Raw genomic sequence first — 18,768 nt, forward strand, 5'->3', positions numbered from 1 at the left:
ATGTTGAAGAATTTTGCTGATTAAGTTCCGTCATAATTCAGCTGCTCCAAGATAGAGGCAATAATTAGCATACTGTGGCGACCCACTTTCTGGCACACACGAACCGGCTCACAACAGCACGCGCAGGCAGAGGGCCGGCCCCAAAAAGGGCGCCAGGCCATCTTCAGCAGCAGGGGGAAAATCCCGCGCGCGGAAAGGGTCTGGGAATATGCATTCCCCACAGCAATCCCGCTCCAGGGAGGGTGGGAACGGGAAGGCTTTAAAGCAGGCCGCGAAGTTTGAATAAATCTCTTTATCGCAACTCTAACTCACCGACTCCGTGTGGTTATTCTAGCGCTGTGTGTAGCACATCGCTACAATTGGTGACCCCGACGGCCCAAACGATATTTGGGCCAGAGATGACTGACGCCGCATCTGTTCACGCAGTTTCGTTACAACTGCCAAGCTTCTGGATGCTGCGACCCCATTTATGGTTTGAACAAGCAGAAGCTCAATTCCACATTCGGCAGATAACCTCGGAGTCCACTCGCTACTACTACGTGCTGAGCTCCCTCGACCAGGAGACAGCTGCACAAGTTGAGGAGTTTATACAGTCGCCCCCAGAGGACGGCAAATACACAGCATTCAAAGCCCTGCTCATAAGGACTTTCGGACTCTCACGGAGCGAACAAGCACGCCGCTTAATGTACCTGGATGGTTTGGGAGACAGGCCGCCATCAGCATTAACGAACGAGATGCTGGCCCTGGCTGAAGGACACAAACCCTGCCTCATGTTTGAGCAGGCGTTCCTAGAGCAACTGCCCGAGGACATATGCCTGCTGCTGTCCAACGCAGATTTCAGCAACCCCTGGGAGGTGGCGGCCCGAGCAGATGTGCTGTGGAATGCCAGGAAAGAGAGAGGGACACCCGTCGCACAGATCACCAAGCCGCAAGCCCAACGAACAATGGTGTTTCTACTACCAGCGGTGGGGCACAGAGGCCCGCCGCTGCAGACCACCCTGCAAATTCCCGGGAAACGCCAGGGCCAGCCGCCGCTGACGGCTACGGCGGCTGGCCATCAGGACAGCCTCCTGTACGTCTGGGACAAGCAGTCGGGACGCCGTTTTATGGTCGACACCGGAGTGGAGATCAGCGTCTTACCTCCATCGAGTTACGACACCCGCAACAGAGAACCGGGACCCACTCTGAGGGCCGCAAATGGCAGCACAATACGAACCTACGGCACCCGCACGGTGCGGCTACAGTTCAGTTCCAGCCGGTTCACGTGGGACTTCACACTGGCTGCCGTGGCCCAACCACTCCTGGGGGCGGATTTTCTATGAGCCCACAGCCTGCTGGTCGACCTGCAAGGGAAGCGATTAGTCCACGCCAAGACTTTTCAAACGTTCTCCCTGGGTGAAGCACAGTTGCCAGCCCCACACCTGGACTCCATCACGCTGTCCAACGATGAATTCACCAGGGTCCTGGCGGATTTCCCATCAGTACTGACACTGCAGTTCACGGCAGCCATGCCCAGACACGGAGTACAGCACCACATCCCGACCCAGGGACCACCCCTCCACGCCTGTGCTCGAAGGCTTCCCCCGGACAAGCTCTGACTGGCAAAGGAGGAGTTCAAGAAGATAGAGGAATTGGGGATCATACGACGGTCCGACAGCCCATGGGCCTCCCCCCTTCACATGGTGCCCAAGGCAACGGGGGGCTGGAGACCATGCGGTGACTACCGCAGACTGAACGAGGCTACAATGCCAGACCGCTACCCTGTGCCGCACATTCAAGACTTCGCAGCAAACCTACACGGCGCAAGGATCTTTTCCAAGGTAGACCTCATCCGGGGATACCATCAAATCCCTGTATATCCGGATGACATCCCCAAAACAGTACTTATCACCCCGTTCGGACTTTTCGAATTCCTCTGAATGCCGTTTGGTCTAAAGAATGCCGCACAGACTTTCCAGCGGCTAATGGACGCGGTGGGACGCGACCTGGACTTTGCATTCATCTATTTGGACGACATCCTTATAGCCAGCAGTAGTCGGCAGGAGCATCTGTCCCACCTCTGCCAGCTCTACTCCCGCCTGAGCGAATTCGGCCTTACAATCAACCCAGCCAAATGCCAGTTCGGACTCGACACCATCGACTTCCTGGGCCACAGGATTACTAAAGACCGGGCAACCCTGCTGCCCGCCAAGGTAGACGCGGTCCGCAACTTCCCCCGACCCAACACAATCAAAGGTCTGCAGGAATTCGTGGGTATGGTGAATTTCTACCACCGTTTTCTCCCTTCAGCAGCCCGTACCATGCGCCCCCTGTTCACTCTGATATCGGGTAAGGGCAAGGACATTACCTGAGATGAAGAGGCTGCAGCCGCTTTCGTTAAAGCCAAAGAAGCCTTGGCAAACGCCGCGATGCTAGTGCACCCCAGAACGGACGTTCCTACTGCCCTCACGGTGGACGCATCCAACACAGCGGTCGGTGGAGTGCTGGTACAACTCATCGAGGGTCGCTGGCAACCTCTGGCGTTCTTCAGCAAACACCTACGACCACCTGAACTCAAATACACTGCTTTCGACCGGGAGCTATTGGCACTATCCCTGGCAATCCGGCATTTCAGGTACTTCTTAGAAGGTAGGCCCTTCACCGCGTTCACAGACCACAAACCGCTCACCTTTGCATTCACGAAGGTGTCTGACCCCTGATCGTCCCGCCAGCAGCGACATCTGTCCTACATCTCCGAGTACACGACGGACATCCGGCATGTCTCTGGAAAGGACAACGTCGTGGCGGACGCACTATCCAGACCTACCATACAGGCCCTGTCCCAGGGGGTGGACTATGCAGCGCTGGCAGAGGCACAGCAGGCAGACGCTGAGATCTCCAGTTACAGGACTGCAGTCTCTGGTTTGCAGCTCCAAGACCTCCCCGTAGGCCCAGGTGAGAGGACCCTACTATGTGACGTAGCTACCGGCCAACCCCGCCCCGTTGTCCCAGCAGCCTGGTGCCGGCGGGTTTTCGAGTCCATTCACAACTTAGCGCACCGCTCCATCAGGACAACTGTCCGGCTGGTCGCCAACAGGTTCGTGTGGCATGGGCTTCGTAAACAGGTCAGGGAATGGGCCAAAACGTGCATGCAGTGCCAAACGGCCAAGGCTCCGCCGCAGCGGTTCGAACCCACCTGCCGGAGGTTCGACCACATTCATGTGGATATCGTGGGGCCCCTGCCAGTGTCGCGAGGAGCGCGGTACCTCCTAACTATGATAGACCGGTTCACCAGATGGCCAGAGGCAGTCCCGCTCACTGACACCACCTCCGAATCCTGCGCCCGAGCACTAATCGCAACCTGGGTAGCCCGCTTCGGGGTACCGGCCCACGTTACCTCCGACAGGGGTGCCCAGTTCACCTCCAGCCTGTGGTCGGCTATGGCCAGCGTTTTAGGATCGCAGCTACACCACACAACTGCCTACCACCCACAGTCGAACGGACTAGTGGAGCGTTTCCACCGTCACCTGAAGTCGGCTCTCATGGCCCGCCTGGAGGGGCCTAACTGGGTGGACAAGCTTCCCTGGGTCCTGCTCGGAATCCGCACGGCGCCCAAGGAAGATCTGCACACCTCGTCGGCCGAGTTGGTGTACGGCGCACCCCTGGTAGTCCCAGGAGAGTTCATACCAGCCCCAAGGGGGCAAGAGGAAGAACCCGCAGCAGTCCTGGACAGACTACGGGAGAGGCTTGGTAATCTGGCCCCCATCCCCACTTCACAGCACGGACAAAGCCCGACCTGCGTACCCAAAGACCTGCAGAACTGTAAGTTTCTTTTTGTACGACGGGGCGGACACTGGGCACCGCTACAGCGGCCCTACGAGGGGCCGTTTAAGGTGATCAGGAACAACGGGTCCACGTTCGTGCTGGCCATTGGGGGGGAGAGAGGAGGTTTTCACAGTGTACCGACTCAAACCGGCCCATGTGGACTTGGCGCAGCCGGTCCAGGCTCAGGCACCGCGGCGCGGGGGCAGACCTCCCAAACAGAGGCCGATCCAGACTGTGGACATTGGGGGAGGTATCGCCGGTTCTGGGGGGGGGGGGGTTATGTGGCGACCCACTTTCTGGCACACACGAACCGGCTCACATCAGCGCGCGCAGGCAGAGGGCCAGCCCCAAAAAGGGCGCCAGGCCATCTTCACCAGCAGGGGGGAAATCCCGCGCACGGAAAGGGTCTGGGAATATGCATTCCCCACAGCAATCCCACCCCAGGGAGGGCGGGAACGGGAAGGCTTTAAAGCAGGCCGCGAAGTTTGAATAAATCTCTTTCATCGCAACTCTAACTCACCGACTCCATGTGGGTATTCTAGCGCTGTGTGTAGCACACCGCTACAATACTTTGTTCAACTTTACTAACATCATCCCCTTAGGCTGTCTCTCAGATTGAGGATGGCCCACCTTTACTTCGGTTTTGTTGATTCTGAGGTAGCTGAAGGTGTTAATGTGGGAATCACAGACTATCCCACAGATAGAGCAGGAAGCAGATGGTTTTTGAGGTGGTGTGACCTTTTTTTTGCTTATTCTGACTGTTGCTCATGTTCGGACTGAAGATTCTCTGAATCATTCCAAGTGTAACTCTCCAGACTGGTTGAGCTCATGGTTTCACAAGGATTTCCACATTATTTTGTAATGAGATCTACTGAAATTACAAGGAATGCCCCTTCTCAAAACCTAGCTCTCAATGCATTCAATGCATTCAATCTGCAGTTATCTGCAACCTTAGCTGCGTTTTCAGCCCATGTTACAAAGCCATGCTAGTGACTGTGGGGAGCAACTCCCATGACCACAGTGAATTCCATGTTGTCCGATAAAATGTAGAATTTAAATTGATACAATGCAGCTGTTCATCAGATGAAACAGCTCACAAATTGGCACAACCTTGCTATGACAAAGAGCTTGCCACGAGCTTCACAAATTTAAGTTAAATTTATAACTTTGTACACATATGCAGTTGGACCTTTTGTCTAATTCCACGTGATGCTCAGTCTAAGTTTGCACCTTTTAGTGAAAGAAGCATTATAGGGTTCCTGGGTGTCAACATCTCTGAGGATCTATGCTGGGTCCAGCATATCATTGCAGTTATGCAGAAGGCATAACAGTAGCTACATGTTATTAGGAGTTTGAGGAGACTCAGTATTCCCCCAAAGAAACTCGAAAGTTTCTACAGATGCACCATGAAGAGCATTCAGACTTGCTTGCATCTCCATCTGGTATGGAGGGGCCACTGCAGTGAATCAGAAAAAGCCGCGGAGGATTGCAAACCCAGCTCCATCATGGACACTAGCCTTCACAGCATCAAGGACGTCTTCAAAAGGTAATGCCTGAAAGGGCAGCATCCATTATTAAGGACCTCATCACCCACGACATGCCACCTTCTCATTGCTACCATCACTGAGGAGATACAGGAGCCTGAAGGCACACGCTCAACAATTCAGGAATAGCTTCCTCCCCTCTGCCATCTGATTTCTGAATGGACCTTGAACCCATGAACACTACCTCACTACTTTTTTATTCTTTTTGAGCAATTTACTTAATTTATTTTAAAAATATTTATACTTACTGTAACTTACAGTCTTTTATTATTATGTATTGGAATGTACTGCTGCTGCGTAACAAAAAAAATCAAGACATATGCCAGTGATATTAAAACTGATTCTGATATGCAGGAGGTTTTCAGAAAGTGGTTGATAAACCAGATACTGTGGTTAAAAGTTATAACCTTCAATAAAGGATGGTGAGTTTGCACCTCTACCTCTGTGTAATGGGGTATGCTTGCAACACAAGGAAACTCACTACCACCACAATTTTGTCGTGATGTTCTTGATCAACTTGTGTCTGTAGACTCCTACCATTAGAGTCAACAACACTGCCTGATTTGGGGACTGAATCAATTTTCTAGTACATTGCTCCATGAAGACTATTAAGTTTCAGTTTCACCAATAACAAGGAATGCACTAAATGACTTATTCAAAAAAGCAACTACATAAAACCAGAGTGGATTCATTTGATAATTCTTTTGTTTTCATTATTTTTCTTGAGAGGCTGAAGGGGTTGATGGACAGTAGTCACAGGAGGTAGTCACACCTAGGTTGTAGGAGGCAAGTAGCTGGGTGAATGTCATGAGAGGGAGAGCAAATAGGCAGCCAGTGCAGGTACCCAATTCCTCTCAATAACAAGAATACCACTTTAGATGGAGGGGACAACCTACCAGGGAAAAGCCACAGCAACCAGGTCTCAGGCACTGAGACTGAAGGGAAGAGGGCAGAAAGGAGGGCAATCATTTTGGGGATTCATTGGTTAGGGGAACAAGCAGGAAATTCTGTGAATGAGAATGCGACTTTTGGATGGTATATAGTCTCCCAGTGGGCAGGTGGCCAAGTGGTTAAGGCATTGGACTAGCGACCTGAAGGTCGTGAGTTCGAGCCCCAGCCGAGGCAGCGTGTTGTGTCCTTGAGCAAGACACTTAATCACACAGTGCTCTGCGACAACACTGGTGCAAAGCTGTATGGGTCCTAATGTCCTTCCCTTGGACAACATTGGTGTCGTGGAGAGGGAAGACTTGCAGCATGGGCAACTGCCGGTCTTCCATACAACCTTGCCCAGACCTGCGCTCTGGAGAGTGAAGACTTTTCAGGCGCAGGTCCATAGTCTCGCATGACTAATGGATGCCTTAAAAATGATGTTGTATCTGTTAAATAGGGGCCGTGGACAATTTCTGAATTGATGGAGGTAGACGTGAAAGCACAGAGGAGAAATTTTTGAAACGCCCATCCGCTGCTGTTGTTACTGTGTGGTTGGGAATCTTTCGAAGGGTAGGCCTCAAAATCCCCGGCCTTGTCTGCTTTTGGCGACTGAGAAAGAGGTCAAATCACTTGGACAGAGATGGCGCTCAGTACTCGGTGTCGGAGAGCTGATCAGAGCTCGAAGTTTCCGATGACTCAGAGTCGGAGTGTGGTCGGCATGGCAGGGAGAGTTTTTCTTCCCTCTCCCATCTGCGTGAGATGTGGGACATTTGAGAAACTTTGAACTTTACTGTGCTCACGGACTTCTTCATTAAGTTATGGTATTGTGCACTGTTGTAACTTTATGTATAATTATGTGGTTTTGTCAGTCTTGGTTTGTCCTGTGTTTTTGTGATATCACACCGGAGGAAATAATGTATCATTTCTTAATGCATGCATTACTAAATGACAATAAAAGGGGACTACGTGTCTTCATACACTAAATAGTCTCCTAGGCGCCAGGGTCAGAGACATATCAGATAGAGTCCACAGCATAATTAAGGAGGAGGGGGCAGCAGCCAAATCATGGTACACATTGGTACCAACAAATAGATAGGAAAAGGATGAGTTAATGGAGAGTGAATAAAGGGAGCTATGAAGGAATCTAAAACCAAGGACTTCAAGGGTAGTTATCTCTGGATTGCTACCCGTTAGGGAGTGTTTAAACTAAGTTAGCAGGGGTATGGGAACCAGAGTGAAGGGTAAGTTGTTGGAGCAGCTGGTACAAAGGTAGAGAGACTGTAAGGAAGGATAGGCAGAGGAAAGGCTATAAATGCAGTCAGTTCAATGGGTTGAAATGTGTTTACTTTAATACAAGAAATATTAAGAATAAGGGTGTTGAATTTAGACTATGGGGATATTCTAACACCACCACCCAGGACATGCTTTCTTCTTGCTGCTGTCATCTAGAAGAAGGTACAAGAGCCTTAGGACTCATGTCACCAGGTTCAGAAACAGTTACTACTCCTCAACCATCAGGCTTTTGAACAAAAGGGGACAATTTCACTCCACTTCCCTTGCCCCATCATTGAATTGTTCCCACAACCAAAGGACTCACTTTCAAGAACTCTTCATCGCATGTTCTCGATATTTATTGCTATTTATTTATATTTGCATCTACACAGTTTGTTGTCTTCTGCACTCTTGTTTAACACCATAGCTGGCAGTCTTTCATTGATTCTCTTAAGTTACTACTCTACCGATTTGTTGAGTATGCCCACAAGAAAATGTAAATTTACTTTGAACTTTGAACCCATTAGAGATATTTGCTGTGTACACAGGGAACTTAGCATTTTCATTGATCCCTCCAATCTGTCCAACAATCTCTTTGACATCCTACCATCAGGCAGGAGATACCATAGCATTAGGATGAGGACTGTTAGGATGGTAAACGGCATCATGTCTCAGATCATGAGACTACAGAAATCCCTGCCACCACCCACATTTCATCCATATGAAGCTCCAGTAGAGTTATTCTGTTTACTTTTCAAGCTGTGTTGTAAATGTACCTTATTATTTGTTTTTTTTTGTGGTAATACTACTTTCTATGTTGTGCGTGAGTAATATGTTATGAGTTGTGCACCTTGGTCTGGAGGGTGGTTGTTTCATTTGGTGGTACACATGTGTGCAGTTGAATGATAATAAATGTGAACTTGGATCAGTAGCTGTGTGGCCATCACAGAGAAAGTGGCATTGTTAAACAGGGACAGTATCACAGCTGTGGAAAGGCAAAATGGTATGGAGGGATTGTCAACTGAGTCAGTGCAGCTGGAAGTCAGAAGCAGAAAAGGAGCAATTATTCTATTGAGAGTATTCTGTATACCTTCCCCCCCCCCCACCCCCCAATAGGAACTGAGACACTGCGGAATAGATCAGGAGCAAATTTTGGAGAGGAGCGAAAACAACAGGACTGTTATCATGGGTGACTTCAACTTCCCTAACATTGACTGGCATCTTCTTAATACAATAGATTTAGATGGGACATAATTTGTTAGGTGCGTCCAGGAAAGATTTCTGACACAATATGTAGACAGGCTGACTGGAGGAGAGGCTATACTGTATCTAGTATTAGGCAATGAACTTTGAAGATGAATATTTAATCAGAGAAGGTGGGGTAGGAGAATGTACTAGGTAATGATAGAGATCTAGAAAATTATAAGGCTAGCAGGAAGGAGCTTAAGAATGAAATTAGGAAAGCCAGAAGGGGCCATGAGAAGGCCTTGGCAAGCAGGATTAAGGAAAACCCGAAGGCATTCTACAAGTATGTGAAGAGCAAGAGGATAAGCCGTGACAGAATAGGACCAATCAAGTGTGACAGTGGAAGAGTGTGTATGGAACCGGAGGAGATAGCAGAGGTACTTAATGAGTACTTTGCTTTAGTACTCACTACGGAAAAGCACCTTGGTGATTGTAGGGATGACTTACAGCGGACTGAAAAGCTTGAGCTTATAGACATTAAGAAAGAGAAAGTGCTAGAGTTTTTGGAAAGTATCAATTTGGATAGGTCACCGGGACTGGATGAGATGTACCCCAGGCTACTGTGGGAGGTGAGAGAGGAGATTGCCGAGCCTCTGACAATGATTTATGAATATTTGGAGAGGCATAATATGATTAGGAACAGTCAGCATGGCTTTGTCAAAGGCCAGTCGTGCCTTACGAGCCTGACTGAATTTTTTGAGGATGTGACTAAACACATTGACAAAGGTAGAGCAGTAGATATAGTGTATTTGAATTTCAGCAAGTCATTTGATAAGGTACCCCATGCAAGGCTTATTGAGAAAGTGAGGAGGCATGGGATACAAGGGGACCTTGCTTTGTGGATCCAGTACTGGCTTCCCCTCAGAAGGCAAAGAGTGATTATAGACAGGTCATATTCTGCATGGAGGTTGGTGACCAGTGGTGTGCCTCAGGAGACTTTTCTAGAACCCTTATTCTTCGTGATTTTTATAAATGACCTGGATGAGAAAGTGGAGGGAAGGATTAGTAAATTTGTTGATGACACAAAGGTTGAGGGTGTTGTGGACAGTGTGGAGGGCTGTCAGAGGTTACAGCGGGACATCGATAGGATGCAAAATTGGGCTGAAAAGTGGCAGATGTAGTTCAACTCAGGTAAGTGTGAGGTGGTTCACTTTAGAAGGTCAAATATGATGGCAGAATATAGTATTAATGGTAAGACTCTTGGCAGTGTGGAGGATCAGAGGGATCTTGGGGTCCAAGTCCATAGGATACTCAAAGCTGCTGTGCAGTTTGACTCTGTGATTAAGAAGGCTTACGGTGAATTGGCCTTCATCAACCGTGAGACTGAGTTCAAGAGCCGAGAGGTAATGTTGCAGCTACATAGGACCCTGGTCAGACCCCACTTGGAGTACTGTGCTCAGTTCTGGTCACCTCACTACAGTAAGGATGTGGAAACTATAGAAAGGGTGCAGAGGAGATTTACAAGGATATTGCCTGGATTGGGGAGCATGCCTTATGAGAATAGATTGAGTGAACCTGGCCTTTTCCCCTTGGAGTGACGGAGGATGAGAGGTGACCTGACAGATGTGTATAAGATGATGATAGGCATTGATCATGTGGATAGTCAGAGGCTTTTTCCCAGGGCTGAAATGGATAGCATGAGAGGGTACAGCTTTAAGGTGTTTGGAAGTAAGTACAGAGAGGAAGTTGTTTATGCAGAGAGTGTGTGGGTGCGCAGAATGGGCTGCCGGCGATGGTGGTGGAGGTGGAAACAATAGGGTATTTTAAGATAGGTATATGGAGTTTATAAAAATAGAGGGCTATAGGTAACCCTAGGTAATTTCTAAAGTTCGGCACGGCATTGTGAGCCGAAGGGCCCGTGTTGTGCTGTAGGTTTTCTATGGTTCTATGTTTCTACATGAATGGGCCAAAAATTTAAATTACTGGGCATTAACATATCAGATGTCCTGTCCTGGGCCCAGCACATCAATGCAACCATTATAAAAGTGAGCCAGCATCTCTACTTTCTGAGGGTGTTTGCTAAGAAGTGTTGCTTATCACGAGTACTCTGACAAACTTCTACAGATGTATTGTTGAAGGTATCCTGACTGGTTGCATCATGGGCTGGTATAGCAATCTGACTGCACAGAAAGCAGCAGAGAGTTGTGGACTCTGTGCAGTCTTTCATGGGCATGCCCCACCCTACCACAAGGGGCGCTGCCTCAAGAAGGCAAAGTCTATCATCGAAGATCTCCACCATCCAGGCATGACATCTTTTTTGCAGCAACAATTAAGCAGGAGGTACAGAAGCCTAAAGTCCCGCGCCACCAGGTTTTAAGAATAGCTAATGCCCTCAAACCATGTTGCTCTTAAATCAACTGGAAAAACTTAGTCGTTAGAGTTATCAACACCATGGCTACTGTGGTCACTCAGCACTAAATGTGACTTTTTTTTGTTCTAACTGTGTTCTATCTTGTAAAAAATCTATATAATTGATGTTTAATTCATGTTTATCTTCAGAATTCGGCTTTTATGATGCTACATGTTTATGATGCTGTGGCAAGTTTGCTTTTCATTCACCTGTGCACACATGTACTTGTGCATGTGATAATAAACTCAACACAAATTTAATAAACTCAGCTTTGAACTTCGAGGAGTGATAGTTTTCCAGGCCACACGATTTCCACTTTAGGAATTTGAAAGGAAGTAGTTGAGAATGTTGAAATATCCCAACTTCTGAATTTCATTCATACAGTCACAAAGCAAAAAAGCACAAATACACGCCTTTCTACCAATACCCAGCGAGTCCCAATTTCTGGTATTCAGCCCATATCGCACTTAAGCAAGCCCTTCAATGTAACTATCCAAGTGCCTCCTAAATGCTAGTTTTATACATTTCTCAGTCAATTTCTCTGGCAGCTTGTTCCATAAGATCACCACCGTCTGCATGAAAAAGTTGCCGCATATGTCTGTTTTAAATGTTTCCCCTCACTCTAACCTAGGGCCCCTGATTTTGAACTTCCCTACCCTAGGGAAAAGACTGTTCCCATAAACTTTATCTGTGCTTCTCATAATTTTTAATTATTTTTATGAGGGCTTCCCTCGCGTCCCCTCTGTTCTAAGCCTGCGTAGCCACTCCCGATATCTCAGACCCTCTAGTCGAAGCAACATCCTCTTTAAACTTTTCTGTACTCTTTCCTGTTTAACCGCATCTTTCTTTGCAACTAGATCCAGGACTTCTTAACAGAAAGGCCACAGCCAGTTCATGGGGGCAGCAACATCTTTAGTCTCATTATGCTGAGCACCGGCACTCCCAAGGGCTACGTGCTCAGCCCAACGTGTTCACACTGCTGACATAGAAACATAGAAACATAGAAAATAGGTGCAGGAGTAGGCCATTCGGCCCTTCGAGCCTGCACCGCCATTTAGTATGATCATGACTGATCATCCCACTCAGAACCCTGCCCCAGCCTTCCCTCCATACCCCCTGACCCCCGTAGCCACAAGGGCCATATCTAACTCCCTCTTAAATATAGCCAATGAACTGGCCTCAACTGTTTCCTGTGGCAGAGAATTCCACAGATTCACCACTCTGTGTGTGAAGAAATTTTTCCTAATGTCGGTCCTAAAAGGCTTCCCCTTTATCCTCAAACTGTGACCCCTCGTTCTGGACTTCCCCAACATCGGGAACAATCTTCCTGCATCTAGCCTGTCCAATCCCTTTAGGATTTTATACTTTTCAATAAGATCCCCCCTCAATCTTCTAAATTCCAACGAGTATAAGCCTAGTTGATCCAGTCTTTCATCATATGAAAGTCCTCCCATCCCAGGAATCAATCTGGTGAACCTTCTTTGTACTCCCTCTATGGCAAGGATGTCTTTCCTCAGATTAGGGGACCAAAACTGCATACAATACTCCAGGTGTGGTCTCACCAAGGCCTTGTACAACTGCAGTAGTACCTCCCTGCTCCTATACTGGAATCCTCTTGCTATAAATGCCAGCATACCATTCGCCTTTTTCACCGCCTGCTGTACCTGCATGCCCACTTTCAATGACTGGTGTATAATGACACTCAGATCTCGTTGCACCTCCCCTTTTCCTAATCGGCCACCATTCAGATAATAATCTGTTTTCCTATTTTTGCCACCAAAGTGGATAACCTCACATTTATCCACATTAAATTGCATCTGCCATGAATTTGCCCACTCACCTAACCTATCCAAGTCACCCTGCATCCTCTTAGCATCCTCCTCACAGCTAACACTGCCACCCAGCTTCGTGTCATCCGCAAACTTGGAGATGCTGCATTTAATTCCCTCATCCAAGTCATTAATATATATTGTAAACAACTGGGGTCCCAGCACTGAGCCTTGCGGTACCCCACTAGTCACTGCCTGCCATTCTGAAAAGGTCCCGTTTATTCCCACTCTTTGCTTCCTGTCTGCTAACCAACTCTCCACCCACACCAATACCTTACCCCCAATACCGTGTGCTTTAAGTTTGCACACTAATCTCCTGTGTGGGTCCTTGTCAAAAGCCTTTTAAAAATCCAAATATACCACATCCACTGGTTCTCCCCTATCCACTCTACTAGTTACATCCTCAAAAAATTCTATGAGATTCGTCAGACATGATTTTCCTTTCACAAATCCATGCTGACTTTGTCTGATGATTTCACTGCTTTCCAAATGTGCTGTTATCACAACTTTGATAATTGACTCTAGCATTTTCCCCACCACCGATGTTAGGCTAACCGGACTATAATTCCCCGGTTTCTCTCTCCCTCCTTTTTTAAGAAGTGGGGTTACATTAGCCACCCTCCAATCCTCAGGAACTAGTCATAGGATTCAGCTCAAACCATGTCATCAGGTTTATGGAAGACACAACAGTATTTGGCCTTATCAACAATGATGATGGGTTGGTGTACAGAGAGGAACACCATCTCTGTGGTGGATTGGTGTAAGAAGAACAACTTAAGTCTGCACATTGTAGACCTCAGGAAGGTGCAATGAACCATCCCCCTCTGCAAATACATGGCTCCTCTGTAGAGAGTTAAGTGCACCAAGTTCCTGGGAGTTCACATCACAATTGACCTCACCTGGCCCCTTAGTATCACCTCCCTGAACAAGAAGGCACAGCAGCGCCTCCACTTCCTAAGGAAATCGAGGGGCAATCAAGGCTCCCCCGTCTAAACTGAATTTTATAGGAGCACTACTGAAAGCATCTGGACAAATTGCATCTCCAACTGGTATGGGAGCAGCCGAGCATTGAAATGCATGTCCCTGCAAAGGACTGCAAGAATGGCTGGGAAGATCATAGTGGTCTCCCTACCATCTATCAGGGACATTTATCAGGAGAGCTGTGTACACAGGGCCCTTGGTATTATAAAGAATCCCACCCATCCATCCAGCATCCTCTTTGACTTTCTATCATCAGGGAGGAGATGAATAAAGACAAGAACGGTCAGGATGAGAATCAGTTTCTTCCCTCAGGCCATTGGGCTCCTGAACTGCCTGCCGCATTGTATTCGAAGTATCACTGGTTAATCTGTTTTGTACCTTACAGTATTTAATTTAAGCACTTTACTTTGTTTACTTATGTGTAATTCATCTGTAGATTTTCATGAGTTATTGTGTGTTTTATGTGTGTTATGTTTACTACAGCGCTTTACACTCTGGTTCAGAGAAACATTGTCTCGTTTGACAGTATACATGTAGATAGTTAAATAACAATAAACTTGACTTGATAAAAAGGTGACCAAAACTGAATACAGTACTCTAGGTGTGGCCTCACCAGTAATTTACATAATTGCAATGTAATGTCACAATTCTGATACTCAATACCTTGGCTGATGAAGGCCCATGCACTGAATGTCTTTTTCTCCACCTTGTCTACTTGTGATTCTACATTCAACGAACTACGCATTTGTTCTCAGAGCTTCCTCTGTTCTATTACATTCCCCAGTGACCTACCATTCATACTATACATCCTAGGCTGGTTTGACTTTCCAAAATGCATTACTTTACACTTACCTGTATTGAAATCCAAATCCACATGACCCACTTCTTTAACTGATCAAGATCCCCTAGTAATCTACAATAACAATTTTCACTACCAACACTTTGTAATTTTAAAACTGTAAGACCATAAGGTATAGGAGCAGAAGTAGACTATTCGGCCAATCGAGTCTGCTCCACCACTCAATCATGGGCTGATCCAATTCTTCCAGTCATCCCCACTCCCCTGCCTTCTCGCCATGCCCTTTGATGCCCTGGCTAATCAAGAACCTATCTACCTTTGTCTTAAATGCACCCAATGACTTGGCAAAAAATTCCACAGATTTACCACCCTCTGACTAAAGTAATTTCTCTGCATCTCTGTTCTAAATGGATGTCCTTCAGTCCTGAAGTCGTGCCCTCTTGTCCTAGACTCTCCTACCATGGGAAATAACTTTGCCATATCTAATCTGTTCAGTTCTTTTAACATTCAGAATATTTCTATGAGATCCCCCGTCATTCTCCTGAACTCCAGGGAATACAGCCCAAGAGCTGCCAGATGTTCTTCATACGGTAATCCTTTCATTCTTGGAATCATTCTCCTGAATTTTCTCTGAATCCTCTCCAACGTCAGTATATCCTTTCTAAAATAAGGAGACCAAAACTGCACACAATACTCCAAGTGTGGTCTCACGAGTGCCTTATAGAGCCTCAACAACACATCCCTGCTCTTATATTGCATACCTCTAGAAATGAATGCCAACATTGCATTCACCTTCTTCACCACCAACTCAACCTGGAGGTTAACCTTTAGGGTATCCTGAACAAGGACTCCGAAGTCCCTTTGCATCTCTGCATTTTGAATTCTCTCCCCATCTAAATAATAGCTTACTCGTTTAATTCTTCCACCAAAGTGCAGGACCATACACTTTCCACATTGTATTTCATTTCCCACTTCTTTGCTCATTCCTTTAAACTATCTGAGTCTCTCTGCAGGTTCTCTGTTTCCTCATCACTACCCGCTTCTCCATCTATCTTTGTATCATCGGCAAATTTAGCCACAAATCCATCAATCCCATAGTCCAAACCATTGACATGTATCGTAAAAAGCATGGTCCCAACACCGACCCTTGTGGAACTCCACTGGTAACTGGCAGCCAGCCAGAATAGGATCCCTTTATTCCCACTCTCTGTTTCCTGCCTTTCAGCCAATGCTCCACCCATGCTAGTAACTTCCCTGTAATTCCATGTGCTCTTACCTTGCTAAGCAGCCTCATGTGCGGCACCTTGTCAAAGGCCTTCTGAAAATCCAAGTACACTACATTTACTGCATCTTCTTTGTCTACCCTACTTGTAATTTCCTCAAAAAATTGCAGTAGGTTAGTCAGGCAAGGTTTTCCTTTCAGGGAACCATGCTGGCTTTTGCCTATTTTGTCATGTGCCTCCAGGTATTCCATAATCTCATTCCTAACAATCGATTCCAACAACTTCCCAACAACTGCTGTCAGGCTAACAGGTCTATAGTTCCCTTTCTGCTGCCTCCCACCCTTCTTAAATAACGGAGTAACATCTGCAATTTTCCAGTCATCCAGTACAATGCCAGAATCTACTGATTCTTGAAAGATCATTGTTAATGTCTCTGCAATCTCTCCAACTACATCCTTCAGAACACGAGGGTGCATTCCATCAGGTCCAGGAGATTTATCCACCTTCAGACCATTAAGTTTCCTGAGTACCTTCTCAGTCATAATTTTCACTGCACATACTTCACTTCCCTGACACTCTTGAACGTCCGGTATACTGCAGATGTCTTCCACTGTGAAAATTGATGCAAACTACGCATTCAATTCCTGCGTCTCTGCGTCTCTCATTACAATATCTCCAGCATTAGTTTCTATTTCCTATCTCTACCTTCAACTCTCTTTTACCCTTTATATACTTAAAAAAAGCTTTTAGTATCTTCTTTGATATTAGTCGCCAGCTTCCTTTCATAATTCATCTTTTCCATCCAAATGAACTTCTTAGTTTCCTTCTGCAAGTTTTTAAAAGCTTCCCAATCCTCTATCTTGTCACTAGCTTTGGCTTCATTGTATGCCCTCTGTTTTGCTTTAACTTTTGCCTCACTTGTCAACCATGGTACCGTCCTTCTTCCATTTGAGAATTTCCTCTTATCTGGAATATATCTGTCTTGCACTTCCCTCATTTTTCGCAGATACTCCAGCCATTGCTGCCCTGCTGTCCTTCCTGCTAGTGTACCTTTCCAGTCAACCTTGTCCAGTTTCCCTCTCATGCCTTTGTAATTTCCTTTATTCCACTGAAATACTGACACATTGGAATTTAGTTTCTCCTTCTCAAATTTCAAAGTGAATTCGATCATATTGTGATCACTGTTCCCTAAGGGTTCCTTAACGTTAAGCTCTCTTATCACCTTCGGATCATTGCACAACACCCAATGCAGCACAGCCAATCCCCTAGTGGGCTCAACAACAAGCTGTTCTAAAAAGCCATCCCTTAAACATTCTACAAATTCTCTCTCTTGAGGTCCAGTACTGGCCTAGTTTTCCCAATCCACTTTCATGTTAAAATCCCCAATGATTATCATGACATTAGGGTCCTTTTACCCTTGCCATTTTTTAACTCAACTCATGGAGACTCTACACCTTCATTCCTTTTTAATGATTTAATATTATTTCTTATAGATAGGGCCATACCACCTCCTCTGCCTACTAACCTATCTTTCCAATACACCGCATATTCTTGGATGTTCAGCACTCAATGGCAGCCGTCCTTTAGCCAAGTTTCAGAGATGGCCACAACATCATACTTACCAATCTGCAGCTGAATTTCAAGGTCGCCCATTTTATTTCTTATGCTGCATGCATTCAAATACAACACCTTCAGTCCAGCATTTTTTGCCTTCTGTTTTAACTGCACCACACCTCTATTGCCCTGTAACTCATCCCACTAGCTGTGATTATGTCTCATCTCCTGCCTGTCCTTTCTATAATTTCTGTTGCATGCTATCTTTGATTTATTTCTGTTTTCCCCTTTCTCAGCCCTATCACTCCAGTTCTCATCACCCTGCCAAATCCCTCCCTAACAGCTCTATTAAACTTGCCTGCTAGAATATTGGACCCCTTTGGGTTCAGGTGTAACCCGTCCTTTTTGTACAGGTCGCACCTCTGCCAAAAGATGCCCCAGTGATCTGGGAACCCAAAGCCCTGCCCCCTACACCAGTCTCTCAGCCGCAGATTGATATGTCTGATCATGCTATTATTGCATTTGTTAGCACATGACATAGGCAGCAATCCCAAGATTACTACCATGGAGGTCCTGCTTTTCAGCTTCCTACCCAACTCCCTGAATTGTCTCTTCCAGGACCTCCTCCCCTTTTCTACCTATGTTATTGGTACCAACATGTACCAAAACTTCTGGCTGTTCACCCTCTCCTTTCAGAATACTCTGCACCTAATCTGAGACATCCCGTACACTGCAACCCAGGAGGTAACACACCATGTGGGTATCTCTATCAGGCTGACAGAACCTCCTGTCTGTTTCCCTCACTATAGAATCCCCTACGACTACTGCATTCCTCATCTTCTTCTTTCCCTTCTGCACCACGGAGCTAGGCTGAGTGCCAGAGACACAATCGCTGTGGTCATCCTCTGTCAGGTCAACCCCCCACCCCCCCACCACAACATCCAAAATGAGATAACAATTACTGAGGGGGATGGCCACAGGGGTGCTCTCTATTAACTGAGCTCTTCCCATCCTTTCCCTAATTTTGTGTCATCTGCAAATTTACTGATCAAGCCTTGTGCATTAACATCCACAAAATTTATATAAGTAATGAATACCAAGGGTCCCAACACCAATCCCTGGGGCAAACTCAGAGAAGATAGCAGCCTGATGCAATGCACAGCGGCCACTCCGGAATGAATATCTGTAATCTGTCAAGTAGGATGCCGTGCACAATCCTGATTTGATGGAGACAGAT

General features: G+C 46.7%; 1 protein-coding gene across 4 annotated transcripts in view; it reads right to left on the reverse strand.

The window, feature by feature from the left end:
* LOC140211696 (zinc finger protein GLIS3-like) overlaps positions 1-18,768 on the reverse strand; it is a 496,720-nt gene that overhangs the window by 138,163 nt on the left and 339,789 nt on the right. The gene's annotated exons all lie outside the window — the stretch shown is intronic.

Source organism: Mobula birostris, chromosome 17, assembly GCF_030028105.1.
Source record: "Mobula birostris isolate sMobBir1 chromosome 17, sMobBir1.hap1, whole genome shotgun sequence".
Classification (NCBI taxonomy): Eukaryota; Metazoa; Chordata; class Chondrichthyes; order Myliobatiformes; family Myliobatidae; genus Mobula; species Mobula birostris.